The 17,791-nt window shown below is 41.5% G+C and overlaps 4 non-coding genes across 4 annotated transcripts; all 4 read right to left on the bottom strand.

Annotated features, from left to right (window-relative positions):
* Positions 1-1,364: 1,364 nt before the first annotated feature.
* Positions 1,365-1,437, bottom strand: TRNAC-ACA (transfer RNA cysteine (anticodon ACA)). Its single transcript has one exon. It is a non-coding gene; the product is annotated as a tRNA-Cys (tRNA).
* A 1,095-nt stretch (positions 1,438-2,532) lies between these two features.
* On the bottom strand, positions 2,533-2,605 carry TRNAR-ACG (transfer RNA arginine (anticodon ACG)). The gene has a single exon. It is a non-coding gene; the product is annotated as a tRNA-Arg (tRNA).
* Positions 2,606-3,116: 511 nt separating this feature from the next.
* Positions 3,117-3,189, bottom strand: TRNAR-ACG (transfer RNA arginine (anticodon ACG)). The gene has a single exon. It is a non-coding gene; the product is annotated as a tRNA-Arg (tRNA).
* A 10,746-nt stretch (positions 3,190-13,935) lies between these two features.
* On the bottom strand, positions 13,936-14,008 carry TRNAR-ACG (transfer RNA arginine (anticodon ACG)). The gene has a single exon. It is a non-coding gene; the product is annotated as a tRNA-Arg (tRNA).
* Between the last annotated feature and the right edge of the window lie 3,783 nt (positions 14,009-17,791).

The raw sequence follows: 17,791 nt of genomic DNA, 5'->3' as shown, positions 1-17,791 counted from the left end.
TACAAAAAGCAGTAAAGACAAATTGTGCAAGCACATTCAAAGAATCTGCTTAGTTTCTTCAATTGTCCTTACCTTCAATATTGTAAAGAAATGGATGTGTGAGAAATAAAATGAAAATGCCGTGACCCAGATTCGAACCAAGGTTGCTGCGGCCACAATACAGAGTACTAACCACTATACGATCACGGCAACTTAAATGAGCCAGCTAGGAGTCGAACCTACAATCTTCCGCTCCTTAGTCAGACGCGTTATCCATTGCACCACTAGCCCAGCTGTCTTATGCCACTTGGAGTGTTCATCATGTTTTTGAACCTGTTTCAAGCTTTGATGGTTATTGAAGTATATACAGAATCAAATTTTGAGAGTTGACTGTACACTTGCTGCAGGGCTTATTTCCCATAACATCTCACAAACAATTTTCTTTGTGACTGCAAAATGATCTTTTCAGCCTGTGATGAACTTGCTGAGAGTCCATTCATTTGAGTTTCCTGTATTCAGGAATTTATGTCAGCTTTCCAGATTTCAAGAAAATGATTCACAAAGAAATGATCAAGAAATGATTAGAAGTATGGAAAGATAGCTTTACAATAAGCAGTAAAGACAAATTGTGCAAGCACATTCAAAGAATCTGCTTAGTTTCTTCAATTGTCCTTACCTTCAATATTGTAAAGAAATGGATGTGTGAGAAATAAAATGAAAATGTCGTGACCGGGCTTTGAACTGGGGTTGCTGCGGCCACAACGCAGAGTACTAACCACTATACGATCACGGCAACTTAAACGAGCCAGGTAGGAGTCGAACCTACTATCTTCTGATCTGTAGTCAGACGCATTATCCATTGCACCACTAGCCCAGCTGTCTTATGCCATTTGGAGTGTTCATCATGTTTTTGAACCTGTTTCAAGCTTTGATGGTTATTGAAGTATATACAGAATCAAATTTTGAGAGTTGACTGTACACTTGCTGCAGGGCTTATTTCCCATAAACATCTCACAAACAATTTTCTTTGTGACTGCAAAATGATCTTTTCAGCCTGTGATGAACTTGCTCAGAGTCCATTCATTTGAGTTTCCTGTATTCAGGAATTTATGTCAGCTTTCCAGATTTCAAGGAAATGATGCACAAAGAAATGATCAAGAAATGATTCAAAGTATGGAAAGATAGCTTCAAAATAAGCAGAAAAGACAAATTTTGCAAGCACAGTCAAAGAATCTGCTTAGTTTCTTCAATTGTCCTTACCTTCAATATTGTAAAGAAATGGATGTGTGAGAAATAAAATAAAAATGTCGCGACCAGGCTTCGAACTGGGGTTGCTGTGGCCACAACGCAGAGTACTAACCACTATACGATCACGGCAACTTAAACGAGCCAGGTAGGAGTCGAACCTACAATCTTCTGATCTGTAGCCAGACGCATTATCCATTGCGCCACTGGCCCAGCCGCCTTATGCCACTTGGAATGTTCATCATGTTTTTGAACCTGTTTCAAGCTTTGATGGTTATTGAAGTATATACAGAATCAAATTTTGAGAGTTGACTGTACACTTGCTGCAGGGCTTATTTCCCATAAACATCTCACAAACAATTTTCTTTGTGACTGCAAAATGATCTTTTCAGCCTGTGATGAACTTGCTGAGAGTCCATTCATTTGAGTTTCCTGTATTCAGGAATTTATGTCAGCTTTCTAGATTTCATGAAAATGATTCACAAAGAAATGACCAAGAAATGATTTAAAGTATGGAAAGATAGCTTTACAAAAAGCAGTAAAGACAAATTGTGCAAGCACATTCAAAGAATCTGCTTAGTTTCTTCAATTGTCCTTACCTTCAATATTGTAAAGAAATGGATGTGTGAGAAATAAAATGAAAATGTCGTGACCAGGCTTTGAACTGAGGTTGCTGCGGCCACAACGCAGAGTACTAACCACTATACGATCACGGCAACTTAAACAAGCCAGGTAGGAGTCGAACCTACAATCTTCTGATCTGTAGTCAGACGCATTATCCATTGCACCACTAGCCCAGCTGTCTTATGCCATTTGGAGTGTTCATCATGTTTTTGAACCTGTTTCAAGCTTTGATGGTTATTGAAGTATATACAGAATCAAATTTTGAGAGTTGACTGTACACTTGCTGCAGGGCTTATTTCCCATAAACATCTCACAAACAATTTTCTTTGTGACTGCAAAATGATCTTTTCAGCCTGTGATGAACTTGCTCAGAGTCCATTCATTTGAGTTTCCTGTATTCAGGAATTTATGTCAGCTTTCCAGATTTCAAGGAATTGATGCACAAAGAAATGATCAAGAAATGATTCAAAGTATGGAAAGATAGCTTCAAAAAAAGCAGTAAAGACAAATTTTGCAAGCACATTCAAGGAATCTGCTTAGTTTCTTCAATTTTCCTTACCTTCAATATTGTAAAGAAATGGATGTGTGAGAAATAACATGAAAATGCCATGACCCAGATTCGAACCAGGGTTGCTGCGGCCACAACGCAGAGTACTAACCACTATAGATTCACGGCAACTTAAAGAAGCCAGGTAGGAGTCGAACCTACAATCTTCTGATCCGTAGTCAGACGCGTTATCCATTGCGCCACTGGCCCAGCCGCCTTATGCCACTTAGAGTGTTCATCATGTTTTTGAACCTGTTTCAAGCTTTGATGGTTATTGAAGTATATACAGAATCAAATTTTGAGAGTTGACTGTACACTTGCTGCAGGGCTTATTTCCCATAAACATCTCACAAACAATTTTCTTTGTGACTGCAAAATGATCTTTTCAGCCTGTGATGAACTTGCTCAAAGTCCATTCATTTGAGTTTCCTGTATTCAGGAATTTATGTCAGCTTTCCAGATTTCAAGAAAATGATTCACAAAGAAATGATCAAGAAATGATTCAAAGTATGGAAAGATAGCTTCACAATAAGCAGTAAAGACAAATTGTGCAAGCACATTCAAAGAATCTGCTTAGTTTCTTCAATTTTCCTTACCTTCAATATTGTAAAGAAATGGATGTGTGAGAAATAAAATGAAAATGCCATGACCCAGATTCGAACCGGGGTTGCTGCGGCCACAACGCAGAGTACTAACCACTATAGATTCACAGCAACTTAAACAAGTCAGGTAGGAGTCGAACCTACAATCTTCTGATCCGTAGTCAGACGCGTTATCCATTGCGCCACTGGCCCAGCCGCCTTATGCCACTTGGAGTGTTCATCATGTTTTTGAACCTGTTTCAAGCTTTGATGGTTATTGAAGTATATACAGAATCAAATTTTGAGAGTTGACTGTACACTTGCTGCAGGGCTTATTTCCCATAAACATCTCACAAACAATTTTCTTTGTGACTGCAAAATGATCTTTTCAGCCTGTGATGAACTTGCTCAAAGTCCATTCATTTGAGTTTCCTGTATTCAGGAATTTATGTCAGCTTTACAGATTTCAAGAAAATGATTCACAAAGAAATGATCAAGAAATGATTCAAAGTATGGAAAGAATGCTTCACAATAAGCAGTAAAGACAAATTGTGCAAGCACATTCAAAGAATCTGCTTAGTTTCTTCAATTGTCCTTACTTTCAATACTGTAAAGAAATGGATGTGTGAGAAATAACATGAAAATGCCTTGACCCAGATTTGAACTGGGGTAGCTGCGGCCGCAACGCAGAGTACTAACCACTATACGATCACGGCAACTTAAACAAGCCAGGTAGGAGTCAAACCTACAGTCTTCTGATCCGTAGTCAGACGCGTTATCTATTGCACCACTGGCCCAGCTGTCTTATGCCATTTGGAGTGTTCATCATGTTTTTGAACCTGTTTCAAGCTTTGATGGTTATTGAAGTATATACAGAATCAAATTTTGAGAGTTGACTGTACACTTGCTGCAGGGCTTATTTCCCATAACATCTCACAAACAATTTTCTTTGTGACTGCAAAATGATCTTTTCAGCCTGTGATGAACTTGCTGAGAGTCCATTCATTTGAGTTTCCTGTATTCAGGAATTTATGTCAGCTTTACAGATTTCAAGAAAATTATTCACAAAGAAATGATCAAGAAATGATTCAAAGTATGGAAAGAATGCTTCACAATAAGCAGTAAAGACAAATTGTGCAAGCACATTCAAAGAATCTGCTTAGTTTCTTCAATTGTCCTTACCTTCAATATTGTAAAGAAATGGATGTGTGAGAAATAAAATGAAAATACCATGATCCAGATACAAACCAGGGTTGCTGCGGCCACAATGCAGAGTACTAACCACTATACGACCACAGCAACTTAAACGAGACAGGTGGGAGTCGAACCTACAATCTTCTGATCTGTAGTCATACATGTTATCCATTGCGCCACTGGCCCAGCTGTTTTATACCATTTGGAGTGTTCATCATGTTTTTGAACCTGTTTCAAGCTATGATGGTTATTGAAGTATATACAGAATCAAATTTTGAGAGTTGACTGTACACTTGCTGCAGGGCTTATTTCCCATAAACATCTCACAAACAATTTTCTTTGTGACTGCAAAATGATCTTTTCAGCCTGTGATGAACTTGCTCAGAGTCCATTCATTTGAGTTTCCTGTATTCAGGAATTTATGTCAGCTTTCCAGATTTCAAGGAAATGATGCACAAAGAAATGATCAAGAAATGATTCAAAGTATGGAAAGATAGCTTCAAAATAAGCAGTAAAGACAAATTTTGCAAGCACATTCAAAGAATCTGCTTAGTTTCTTCAATTGTCCTTACCTTCAATATTGTAAAGAAATGGATGTGTGAGAAATAAAATTAAAATGTTGTGAGCAGGCTTCGAACTGGGGTTGCTGCGGCCACAACGCAGAGTACTAACCACTATACGATCACGGCAACTTAAACGAGCCAGGTAGGAGTCGAACCTACAATCTTCTGATCTGTAGTCAGACGCATTATCCATTGCACCACTAGCCCAGCTGTCTTATGCCATTTGGAGTGTTCATCATGTTTTTGAACCTGTTTCAAGCTTTGATGGTTATTGAAGTATATAGAGAATCAAATTTTGAGAGTTGACTGTACACTTGCTGCAGGGCTTATTTCCCATAAACATCTCACAAACAATTTTCTTTGTGACTGCAAAATGATCTTTTCAGCCTGTGATGAACTTGCTCAAAGTCCATTCATTTGAGTTTCCTGTATTCAGGAATTTATGTCAGCTTTCCAGATTTCAAGAAAATGATTCACAAAGAAATGATCAAGAAATTATTCAAAGTGTGGAAAGATAGCTTCACAATAAGCAGTAAAGACAAATTGTGCAAGCACGTTCAAAGAATCTGCTTAGTTTCTTCAATTGTCCTTACCTTCAATATTGTAAAGAAATGGATGTGTGAGAAATAACATGAAAATGCCGTGACCCAGATTCGAACCGGGGTTGCTGCGGCCACAACGCAGAGTACTAACCACTATAGATTCACGGCAACTTAAAAAAGCCAGGTAGGAGTCGAACCTACAATCTTCTGATCTGTAGTTAGACGCATTATCCATTGCGCCACTGGCCCTGCCGCCTTATGCCACTTGGAGTGTTCATCATGTTTTTGAACCTGTTTCAAGCTTTGATGGTTATTGAAGTATATACTAGAGATGAGCGCCTGAAATTTTTCAGGTTTTGTGTTTTGGTTTTGGGTTCGGTTCCGCGGCCGTGTTTTGGGTTCGAACGCGTTTTGGCAAAACCTCACCAAATTTTTTTTGTCGGATTCGGGTGTGTTTTGGATTCGGGTGTTTTTTTCAAAAAACACTAAAAAACAGCTTAAATCATAGAATTTGGGGGTCATTTTGATCCCAAAGTATTATTAACCTCAAAAACCATAATTTACACTCATTTTCAGTCTATTCTGAATACCTCACACCTCACAATATTATTTTTAGTCCTAAAATTTGCACCGAGGTCGCTGTGTGAGTAAGATAAGCGACCCTAGTGGCCGACACAAACACCGGGCCCATCTAGGAGTGGCACTGCAGTGTCACGCAGGATGTCCCTTCCAAAAAACCCTCCCCAAACAGCACATGACGCAAAGAAAAAAAGAGGCGCAATGAGGTAGCTGTGTGAGTAAGATTAGCGACCCTAGTGGCCGACACAAACGCCGGGCCCATCTAGGAGTGGCACTGCAGTGTCACGCAGGATGTCCCTTCCAAAAAACCCTCCCCAATCAGCACATGATGCAAAGAAAAAGAAAAGAAAAAAGAGGTGCAAGATGGAATTGTCCTTGGGCCCTCCCACCCACCCTTATGTTGTATAAACAAAACAGGACATGCACACTTTAACCAACCCATCATTTCAGTGACAGGGTCTGCCACACGACTGTGACTGATATGACGGGTTGGTTTGGACCCCCCCCAAAAAAGAAGCAATTAATCTCTCCTTGCACAAACTGGCTCTACAGAGGCAAGATGTCCACCTCATCTTCACCCTCCGATATATCACCGTGTACATCCCCCTCCTCACAGATTATCAATTCGTCCCCACTGGAATCCACCATCTCAGCTCCCTGTGTACTTTGTGGAGGCAATTGCTGCTGGTCAATGTCTCCGCGGAGGAATTGATTATAATTCATTTTAATGAACATCATCTTCTCCACATTTTCTGGATGTAACCTCGTACGCCGATTGCTGACAAGGTGAGCGGCGGCACTAAACACTCTTTCGGAGTACACACTTGTGGGAGGGCAACTTAGGTAGAATAAAGCCAGTTTGTGCAAGGGCCTCCAAATTGCCTCTTTTTCCTGCCAGTATAAGTACGGACTGTGTGACGTGCCTACTTGGATGCGGTCACTCATATAATCCTCCACCATTCTATCAATGTTGAGAGAATCATATGCAGTGACAGTAGACGACATGTCCGTAATCGTTGTCAGGTCCTTCAGTCCGGACCAGATGTCAGCATCAGCAGTCGCTCCAGACTGCCCTGCATCACCGCCAGCGGGTGGGCTCGGAATTCTGAGCCTTTTCCTCGCACCCCCAGTTGCGGGAGAATGTGAAGGAGGAGATGTTGACAGGTCGCGTTCCGCTTGACTTGACAATTTTGTCACCAGCAGGTCTTTCAACCCCAGCAGACCTGTGTCTGCCGGAAAGAGAGATCCAAGGTAGGCTTTAAATCTAGGATCGAGCACGGTGGCCAAAATGTAGTGCTCTGATTTCAACAGATTGACCACCCGTGAATCCTTGTTAAGCGAATTAAGGGCTGCATCCACAAGTCCCACATGCCTAGCGGAATCGCTCCCTTTTAGCTCCTTCTTCAATGCCTCCAGCTTCTTCTGCAAAAGCCTGATGAGGGGAATGACCTGACGCAGGCTGGCAGTGTCTGAACTGACTTCACGTGTGGCAAGTTCAAAGGGCATCAGAACCTTGCACAACGTTGAAATCATTCTCCACTGCACTTGAGACAGGTGCATTCCACCTCCTATATCGTGCTCAATTGTATAGGCTTGAATGGCCTTTTGCTGCTCCTCCAACCTCTGAAGCATATAGAGGGTTGAATTCCACCTCGTTACCACTTCTTGCTTCAGATGATGGCAGGGCAGGTTCAGTAGTTTTTGGTGGTGCTCCAGTCTTCTGTACGTGGTGCCTGTACGCCGAAAGTGTCCCGCAATTTTTCTGGCCACCGACAGCATCTCTTGCACGCCCCTGTCGTTTTTAAAAAAATTCTGCACCACCAAATTCAAGGTATGTGCAAAACATGGGACGTGCTGGAATTTGCCCATATTTAATGCACACACAATATTGCTGGCGTTGTCCGATGCCACAAATCCACAGGAGAGTCCAATTGGGGTAAGCCATTCCGCGATGATCTTCCTCAGTTGCCGTAAGAGGTTTTCAGCTGTGTGCGTATTCTGGAAAGCGGTGATACAAAGCGTAGCCTGCCTAGGAAAGAGTTGGCGTTTGCGAGATGCTGCTACTGGTGCCGCCGCTGCTGTTCTTGCGGCGGGAGTCCATACATCTACCCAGTGGGCTGTCACAGTCATATAGTCCTGACCCTGCCCTGCTCCACTTGTCCACATGTCCGTGGTTAAGTGGACATTGGGTACAACTGCATTTTTTAGGACACTGGTGAGTCTTTTTCTGACGTCCGTGTACATTCTCGGTATCGCCTGCCTAGAGAAGTGGAACCTAGATGGTATTTGGTAACGGGGGCACACTGCCTCAATAAATTGTCTAGTTCCCTGTGAACTAACGGCGGATACCGGACGCACGTCTAACACCAACATAGTTGTCAAGGACTCAGTTATCCGCTTTGCAGTAGGATGACTGCTGTGATATTTCATCTTCCTCGCAAAGGACTGTTGAACAGTCAATTGCTTACTGGAAGTAGTACAAGTGGGCTTACGACTTCCCCTCTGGGATGACCATTGACTCCCAGCGGCAACAACAGCAGCGCCAGCAGCAGTAGGCGTTACACGCAAGGATGCATCGGAGGAATCCCAGGCAGGAGAGGACTCGTCAGAATTGCCAGTGACATGGCCTGCAGGACTATTGGCATTCCTGGGGAAGGAGGAAATTGACACTGAGGGAGTTGGTGGGGTGGTTTGCGTGAGCTTGGTTACAAGAGGAAGGGATTTACTGGTCAGTGGACTGCTTCCGCTGTCACCCAAAGTTTTTGAACTTGTCACTGACTTATTATGAATGCGCTGCAGGTGACGTATAAGGGAGGATGTTCCGAGGTGGTTAACGTCCTTACCCCTACTTATTACAGCTTGACAAAGGGAACACACGGCTTGACACCTGTTGTCCGCATTTCAGGTGAAATACCTCCACACCGAAGAGCTGATTTTTTTGGTATTTTCACCTGGCATGTCAACGGCCATATTCCTCCCACGGACAACAGGTGTCTTCCCGGGTGCCTGACTTAAACAAACCATCTCACCATCAGAATCCTCCTGGTCAATTTCCTCCCCAGCGCCAGCAACACCCATATCCTCCTCATCCTGGTGTACTTCAACACTGACATCTTCAATCTGACTATCAGGAACTGGACTGCGGGTGCTCCTTCCAGCACTTGCAGGGGGCGTGCAAATGGTGGAAGGCGCATGCTCTTCACGTCCAGTGTTGGGAAGGTCAGGCATCGCAACCGACACAATTGGACTCTCCTTGTGGATTTGGGATTTCGAAGAATGCACAGTTCTTTGCTGTGCTGCTTTTGCCAGCTTGAGTCTTTTCATTTTTCTAGCGAGAGGCTGAGTGCTTCCATCCTCATGTGAAGCTGAACCACTAGCCATGAACATAGGCCAGGGCCTCAGCCGTTCCTTGCCACTCCGTGTGGTAAATGGCATATTGGCAAGTTTACGCTTCTCCTCCGACAATTTTATTTTAGGTTTTGGAGTCCTTTTTTTACTGATATTTGGTGTTTTGGATTTGACATGCTCTGTACTATGACATTGGGCATCGGCCTTGGCAGACGACGTTGCTGGCATTTCATCGTCTCGGCCATGACTAGTGGCAGCAGCTTCAGCACGAGGTGGAAGTGGATCTTGATCTTTCCCTAATTTTGGAACCTCAACATTTTTGTTCTCCATATTTTAATAGGCACAACTAAAAGGCACCTCAGGTAAACAATGGAGATGGATGGATTGGATACTAGTATACAATTATGGACGGGCTGCCGAGTGCCGACACAGAGGTAGCCACAGCCGTGAACTACCGCACTGTACTGTGTCTGCTGCTAATATATAGACTGGTTGATAAAGAGATAGTATACTCGTAACTAGTATGTATGTATAAAGAAAGAAAAAAAAACCACGGTTAGGTGGTATATACAATTATGGACGGGCTGCCGAGTGCCGACACAGAGGTAGCCACAGCCGTGAACTACCGCACTGTACTGTGTCTGCTGCTAATATATAGACTGGTTGATAAATAAATAGTATACTCGTAACTAGTATGTATGTATAAAGAAAGAAAAAAAAACCACGGTTAGGTGGTATATACAATTATGGACGGGCTGCCGAGTGCCGACACAGAGGTAGCCACAGCCGTGAACTACCGCACTGTACTGTGTCTGCTGCTAATATATAGACTGGTTGATAAAGAGATAGTATACTCGTAACTAGTATGTATGTATAAAGAAAGAAAAAAAAAACACGGTTAGGTGGTATATACAATTATGGACGGGCTGCCGAGTGCCGACACAGAGGTAGCCACAGCCGTGAACTACCGCACTGTACTGTGTCTGCTGCTAATATATAGACTGGTTGATAAAGAGATAGTATACTCGTAACTAGTATGTATGTATAAAGAAAGAAAAAAAAACCACGGTTAGGTGGTATATACAATTATGGACGGGCTGCCGAGTGCCGACACAGAGGTAGCCACAGCCGTGAACTACCGCACTGTACTGTGTCTGCTGCTAATATATAGACTGGTTGATAAAGAGATAGTATACTCGTAACTAGTATGTATGTATAAAGAAAGAAAAAAAAACCACGGTTAGGTGGTATATACAATTATGGACGGGCTGCCGAGTGCCGACACAGAGGTAGCCACAGCCGTGAACTACCGCACTGTACTGTGTCTGCTGCTAATATATAGACTGGTTGATAAAGAGATAGTATACTCGTAACTAGTATGTATGTATAAAGAAAGAAAAAAAAACCACGGTTAGGTGGTATATACAATTATGGACGGGCTGCCGAGTGCCGACACAGAGGTAGCCACAGCCGTGAACTACCGCACTGTACTGTGTCTGCTGCTAATATATAGACTGGTTGATAAAGAGATAGTATACTCGTAACTAGTATGTATGTATAAAGAAAGAAAAAAAAAACACGGTTAGGTGGTATATACAATTATGGACGGGCTGCCGAGTGCCGACACAGAGGTAGCCACAGCCGTGAACTACCGCACTGTACTGTGTCTGCTGCTAATATATAGACTGGTTGATAAAGAGATAGTATACTCGTAACTAGTATGTATGTATAAAGAAAGAAAAAAAAACCACGGTTAGGTGGTATATACAATTATGGACGGGCTGCCGAGTGCCGACACAGAGGTAGCCACAGCCGTGAACTACCGCACTGTACTGTGTCTGCTGCTAATATAGACTGGTTGATAAAGAGATAGTATACTACTAATATTATATATACTGGTGGTCAGGTCACTGGTCACTAGTCACACTGGCAGTGGCACTCCTGCAGCAAAAGTGTGCACTGTTTAATTTTAATATAATATTATGTACTCCTGGCTCCTGCTATAACCTATAACTGGCACTGCAGTAGTGCTCCCCAGTCTCCCCCACAATTATAAGCTGTGTGAGCTGAGCAGTCAGACAGATATATAATATATATAGATGATGCAGCACACTGGCCTGAGCCTGAGCAGTGCACACAGATATGGTATGTGACTGACTGAGTCACTGTGTGTATCGCTTTTTTCAGGCAGAGAACGGATATATTAAATAAACTGCACTGTGTGTCTGGTGGTCACTCACTATATAATATATTATGTACTCCTGGCTCCTGCTATAACCTATAACTGGCACTGCAGTAGTGCTCCCCAGTCTCCCCCACAATTATAAGCTGTGTGAGCTGAGCAGTCAGACAGATATATATAATATTATATATAGATAATAGATGATGCAGCACACTGGCCTGAGCCTGAGCAGTGCACACAGATATGGTATGTGACTGAGTCACTGTGTGCTGTGTATCGCTTTTTTCAGGCAGAGAACGGATTATAAAGTAAACTGCACTGTCCTCACTAGTAAACTCTCTCCACTCAGTCTCTACACTTCTACAGTAACAGTACTCCTCCTAGTCAGCTCCAGTAAATCTCTCTCAGTCTCTTATAATCTAAATGGAGAGGACGCCAGCCACGTCCTCTCCCTATCAATCTCAATGCACGTGTGAAAATGGCGGCGACGCGCGGCTCCTTATATAGAATCCGAGTCTCGCGATAGAATCCGAGCCTCGCGAGAATCCGACAGCGTCATGATGACGTTCGGGCGCGCTCGGGTTAACCGAGCAAGGCGGGAAGATCCGAGTCGCTCGGACCCGTGAAAAAAAACATGAAGTTCTGGCGGGTTCGGATTCAGAGAAACCGAACCCGCTCATCTCTAGTATATACAGAATCAAATTTTGAGAGTTGACTGTACACTTGCTGCAGGGCTTATTTCCCATAAACATCTCACAAACAATTTTCTTTGTAACTGCAAAATGATCTTTTCAGCCTGTGATGAACTTGCTCAAAGTCCATTCATTTGAGTTTCCTGTATTCAGGAATTTATGTCAGCTTTACAGATTTCAAGAAAATGATTCACAAAGAAATGATCAAGAAATGATTCAAAGTATGGAAAGAATGCTTCACAATAATCAGTAAAGACAAATTGTGCAAGCACATTCAAAGAATCTGCTTAGTTTCTTCAATTGTCCTTACTTTCAATACTGTAAAGAAATGGATGTGTGAGAAATAACATGAAAATGCCTTGACCCGGATTTGAACTGGGGTAGCTGCAGCCACAACGCAGAGTACTAACCACTATACGATCACGCAACTTAAACAAGCCAGGTAGGAGTCGAACCTACAGTCTTCTGATCCGTAGTCAGACGCGTTATCTATTGCACCACTGGCCCAGCTGTCTTATGCCATTTGGAGTGTTCATCATGTTTTTGAACCTGTTTCAAGCTTTGATGGTTATTGAAGTATATACAGAATCAAATTTTGAGAGTTGACACCTTTAAAAAGACTTTATGTTGAAACGCGTTGGTGGATCAAGGCAGAGACTGATACAGCGTGGAACCTTGAAGGGCAGAACAGCTGGACCGTGGAGGAGTTACACCCGGGATTAACCCTTTCATGTGCAACACATGCCTTGTATAGGCCCACTCTGGTACGCAGTTACTCTGTATGGTGGTGGATAACTTGTTGATTGTTATCTTATGAATTTTAAAAGTTTTAGAATAAATGGAAAAAATTGTTTTACGCTATGAGAGGCGTCTTTTCTAATCTCATTTGAGGTATCTTGGACGTCTATGTGAGAAGATATCAGAACGCGAATTATTGTCATCATTATTCCTTGCAAGAATCTGATGGACATTACGCTTTGGTGATATATATCCCAATTGGGGAGCGCTATTCATATTTTTTTGTTTCATATATGCATATAGGTTTGTGGTAACCTGTTGAGTAGCTGCACCCCTTGCATTTCAGCGCAGTTGATATATTTCTCTGTTTGGAACATTCAAAGAATCTGCTTAGTTTCTTCAATTGTCCTTAACTTCAATATTGTAAAGAAATGGATGTGTGAGAAATAAAATGAGAATTCCGTGATCTGGATACAAACCAGGGTTGCTGCGGCCACAATGCAGAGTACTAACCACTATACGACCATGGCAACTTAAACGAGACAGGTGTGAGTCGAACCTACAATCTTCTGATCTGTAGTTATACATGTAATCCATTGCGCCACTGGCCCAGCTGTTTTATACCATTTGGAGTGTTCATCATAGTTTTGAACCTGTTTCAAGCTATGATGGTTATTGAAGTATATACAGAATAAAATTTTGACAGTTGACTGTACACTTGCTGCAGGGCTTATTTCCCATAAACATCTCACAAACAATTTTCTTTGTGACTGCAAAATGATCTTTTCAGCCTGTGATGAATTGCTCAAAGTCCATTCATTTGAGTTTCCTGTATTCAGGAATTTTTGTCAGCTTTCCAGATTTCAAGAAAATGATTCACAAAGAAATGATCAAGAAATGATTCAAAGTATAAAAAGATAGCTTCACAATAAGAAGTAAAGACAAATTGTGCAAGCACATTCAAAGAATCTGCTTAGTTTCTTCAATTGTCCTTACCTTCAATATTGTAAAGAAATGGATGTGTGAGAAATAAAATGAAAATGCCGTGACCCAGATTCGAACTTGGGTTGCTGCGGCCACAACGCAGAGTACTAACCACTATAGATTCACGGCAACTTAAACAAGCCAGGTAGGAGTCGAACCTACAATCTTCTGATCCGTAGTCAGACGCGTTATCCATTGCGCCACTGGCCCAGCCGCCTTATGCCACTTGGAGTGTTCATCATGTTTTTGAACCTGTTTCAAGCTTTGATGGTTATTGAAGTATATACAGAATCAAATTTTGAGAGTTGACTGTACACTTGCTGCAGGGCTTATTTCCCATAAACATCTCACAAACAATTTTCTTTGGGACTGCAAAATGATCTTTTCAGCCTGTGATGAACTTGCTCAGAGTCCATTCATTTGAGTTTCCTGTATTCAGGAATTTATGTCAGCTTTTCAGATTTCAAGGAAATGATGCACAAAGAAATGATCAAGAAATGATTCAAAGTATGGAAAGATAGCTTCAAAATAAGCAGTAAAGACAAATTTTGCAAGCACATTCAAAGAATCTGCTTAGTTTCTTCAATTGTCCTTACCTTCAATATTGTAAAGAAATGGATGTGTGAGAAATAAAATCAAAATGTCGTGACCAGGCTTCGAACTGGGGTTGCTGTGGCCACAACACAGAGTACTAACCACTATACGATCACGGCAACTTAAACGAGCCAGGTAGGAGTCGAACATACAATCTTCCGCTCCGTAGTCAGACGCGTTATCCATTGCACCAATGGCCCAGCTGTCTTATGCCACTTGGAGTGTTCATCATGTTTTTGAACCTGTTTCAAGCTTTGATGGTTATTGAAGTATATACAGAATCAAATTTTGAGAGTTGACTGTACACTTGCTGCAGGGCTTATTTCCCATAAACATCTCACAAACAATTTTCTTTGTGACTGCAAAATGATCTTTTCAGCCTGTGATGAACTTGCTGAGAGTCCATTCATTTGAGTTTCCTGTATTCAGGAATTTATGTCAGCTTTCCAGATTTCAAGAGAATGATTCACAAAGAAATGATCAAGAAATGATTAGAAGTATGGAAAGATAGCTTTACAATAAGCAGTAAAGACAAATTGTGCAAGCACATTCAAAGAATCTGCTTAGTTTCTTCAATTGTCCTTACCTTCAATATTGTAAAGAAATGGATGTGTGAGAAATAACATGAAAATGACTTGATCTAGATTCAAACTGGGGTTGCTGCAGCCACAACGCGGAGTACTAACCACTATATGATCACGGTTTGCTGCTGCCACAACGCAGAGCACTAACAACTATACGATCACGGCAACTTAAATGAGCCAGCTAGGAGTCAAACCTACGATCTTCCGCTCCGTAGTCAGACGCGTTATCCATTGCGCCACTGGCACAGCTGTCTTATGCCACTTGGAGTGTTCATCATGTTTTTGAACGTGTTTCAAGCTTTGATGGTTATTGAAGTATATGCAAAATCAAATTTTGAGAGTTGACTGTTCACTTGCTGCAGGGCTTATTTCCCATAAACATCTCACAAACAATTTTCTTTGTGACTGCAAAATGATCTTTTCAGCCAATAATGAACTTGCTCAGAGTCCATTCATTTGCGTTTCCTGTATTCAGGAATTTATGTCAGCTTTCCAGATTTCATGAAAATGATTCACAAAGAAATGATCAAGAAATGATTCAAAGTATGGAAAGATAGCTTTACAAAAAGCAGTAAAGACAAATTGTGCAAGCACATTCAAAGAATCTGCTTAGTTTCTTCAATTGTCCTTACCTTCAATATTGCAAAGAAATGGATGTGTGAGAAATAACATGAAAATGACTTGACCTGGATTCAAACTGGGGTTACTGCTGCCACAACGCAGAGTACTAACCACTATACGATCACGGGTTGCTGCTGCCACAACGCAGAGTACTAACCACTATACGATCACGGCAACTTAAACAAGCCAGGTAGGAGTCGAACCTACAATCTTCCGATCCGTAGTCAGACTCGTTATCCATTGCGCCACTGGCCCAGCTGTCTCATGCCATTTGGAGTGTTCATCATGTATTTTAACCTGTTTCAAGCTTTGATGGTTATTGAAGTATATACAGAATCAAATTTTGAGAGTTGACTGTACACTTGCTGCAGGGCTTATTTCCCATAAACATCTCACAAACAATTTTCTTTGTGACTGCAAAATGATCTTTTCAGCCTGTCATGAACTTGCTCAGAGTCCATTCATTTGAGTTTCCTGTATTCAGGAATTTATGTCAGCTTTCCAGATTTCAAGAAAATGATTCACAAAGAAATGATCATGAAATGATTCAAAGTATGGAAAGATAGCTTTACAATAAGCAGTAAAGACAAATTGTGCAAGCACATTCAAAGAATCTGCTCAGTTTCTTCAATTGTCCTTACCTTGATTATTGTAAAGAAATGGATGTGTGAGAAAAAAAATGAAAATGCCATGACCCAGATTCGAACCAAGGTTGCTGCGGCCACAATACAGAATACTAACCACTATACGATCATGGCAACTTAAATGAGCCAGGTAGGAGTCGAACCTACAATCTTCCTCTCCGTAGTCAGACGCATTATCCATTGCGCCACTGGCCCAGCTGTCTTATGCCACTTGGAGTGTTCATCATGTTTTTGAACGTGTTTCAAGCTTTGATGGTTATTGAAGTATATGCAAAATCAAATTTTGAGAGTTGACTGTACACTTGCTGCAGGGCTTATTTCCCATAAACATCTCACAAACAATTTTCTTTGTGACTGCAAAATTATCTTTTCAGCCAATAATGAACTTGCTCAGAGTCCATTCATTTGCGTTTCCTGTATTCAGGAATTTATGTCAGCTTTCCAGATTTCATGAAAATGATTCACAAAGAAATGATCAAGAAATGATTCAAAGTATGGAAAGATAGCTTTACAAAAAGCAGTAAAGACAAATTGTGCAAGCACATTCAAAGAATCTGCTTAGTTTCTTCAATTGTCCTTACCTTCAATATTGTAAAGAAATGGATGTGTGAGAAATAACATGAAAATGACTTGACCTGGATTCAAACTGGGGTTGCTGCTGCCACAACGCAGAGTACTAACCACTATACAATCACGGCAACTTAAAGAAGCCAGGTAGGAGTCGAATCTACAATCTTCTGATCCGTAGTCAGACGCGTTATCCATTGCGCCACTGGCCCAGCTGCCTTATGTCACTTGGAGTGTTCATCATGTTTTTGAACCTGTTTCAAGCTTTGATGGTTATTGAAGTATACGCAAAATCAAATTTTGAGAGTTGACTATACACTTGCTGCAGGGCTTATTTCCCATAAACATCTCACAAACAATTTTCTTTGTGACTGCAAAATGATCTTTTCAGCCAATAATGAACTTGCTCAGAGTCCATTCATTTGCGTTTCCTGTATTCAGGAATTTATGTCAGCTTTCCAGATTTCATGAAAATGATTCACAAAGAAATGATCAAGAAATGATTTAAAGTATTGAAAGATAGCTTTACAAAAAGCAGTAAAGACAAATTGTGCAAGCACATTCAAAGAATCTGCTTAGTTTCTTCAATTTTCCTTACCTTCAATATTGTAATGAAATGGATGTGTGAGAAATAAAATGAAAATGCCATGACCCAGATTCGAACCGGGGCTGCTGCGGCCGCAACGCAGAGTACTAACCACTATAGATTCACGGCAACTTAAACAAGCCAGGTAGTAGTCGAACCTACAATATTCTGATCCGTAGTCAGACGCGTTATCCATTGCGCCACTGGCCCAGCCGCCTTATGCCACTTGGAGTGTTCATCATGTTTTTGAACCTGTTTCAAGCTTTGATGGTTATTGAAGTATATACAGAATCATATTTTGAGAGTTGACTGTACACTTGCTGCAGGGCTTATTTCCCATAAACATCTCACAAACAATTTTCTTTGTGACTGCAAAATGATCTTTTCAGCCTGTGAT

Source organism: Pseudophryne corroboree, chromosome 6 (genome assembly GCF_028390025.1).
Source record: "Pseudophryne corroboree isolate aPseCor3 chromosome 6, aPseCor3.hap2, whole genome shotgun sequence".
Lineage (NCBI taxonomy): Eukaryota > Metazoa > Chordata > Amphibia > Anura > Myobatrachidae > Pseudophryne > Pseudophryne corroboree.
The sequence above is the reverse complement of the archived record's forward strand: the minus strand, read 5'-3'. Positions and strand labels throughout refer to the sequence as shown.